Below are 554 nucleotides of genomic sequence, written 5' to 3' on the forward strand. Positions count from 1 at the left end.
CTGGTCCTGACGATCTCTACCCCAGAGTGCTGAGGAAATTAGCAGAGATCATTGTGGGACCCCTGGCACAGCTTTATGAGCACTCGTGGTGCTCTGGTGTGGTGCCAGAGGACTGGAAGAGGGCCAATGTGGTTCCCATTTTCAAAAAAGGGAGGAAGGAGGACCCAGGAAACTATAGGCCAGTTAGTCTTACCTCGATCCTGGGCAAGCTTTTTGAGAGAATTATCCTGGCACGTGTCCACGACGGGCCAGCGGGGGAGATTATGCTTAGGGGCAACCAACATGGGTTCATTAGAGGCAGGTCCTGTCAGACCAATCTGGTGGCCTTCTACGACCAGGTCACCAAATCCTTGGATGCAGGAGTAGCAGTGGACATAGTCTTTCTGGACTTTCAGAAGGCCTTTGGCACTGTCTCTCACCTCATTCTCATTAAAAAACTCTGGCGTCGACTCCTACGCAGTCAGATGAGTCGCCAATTGGCTGGATGACCACACCCAGAGAGTGGTAGTGGATGCATCATTTTCAACCTGGAGGGATGTGGGCAGTGGGGTCCC

The sequence above is a fragment of the Gavialis gangeticus genome, unplaced genomic scaffold (genome assembly GCF_001723915.1).
Source record: "Gavialis gangeticus isolate Ggan-Ray unplaced genomic scaffold, GavGan_comp1, whole genome shotgun sequence".
Lineage (NCBI taxonomy): Eukaryota > Metazoa > Chordata > Crocodylia > Gavialidae > Gavialis > Gavialis gangeticus.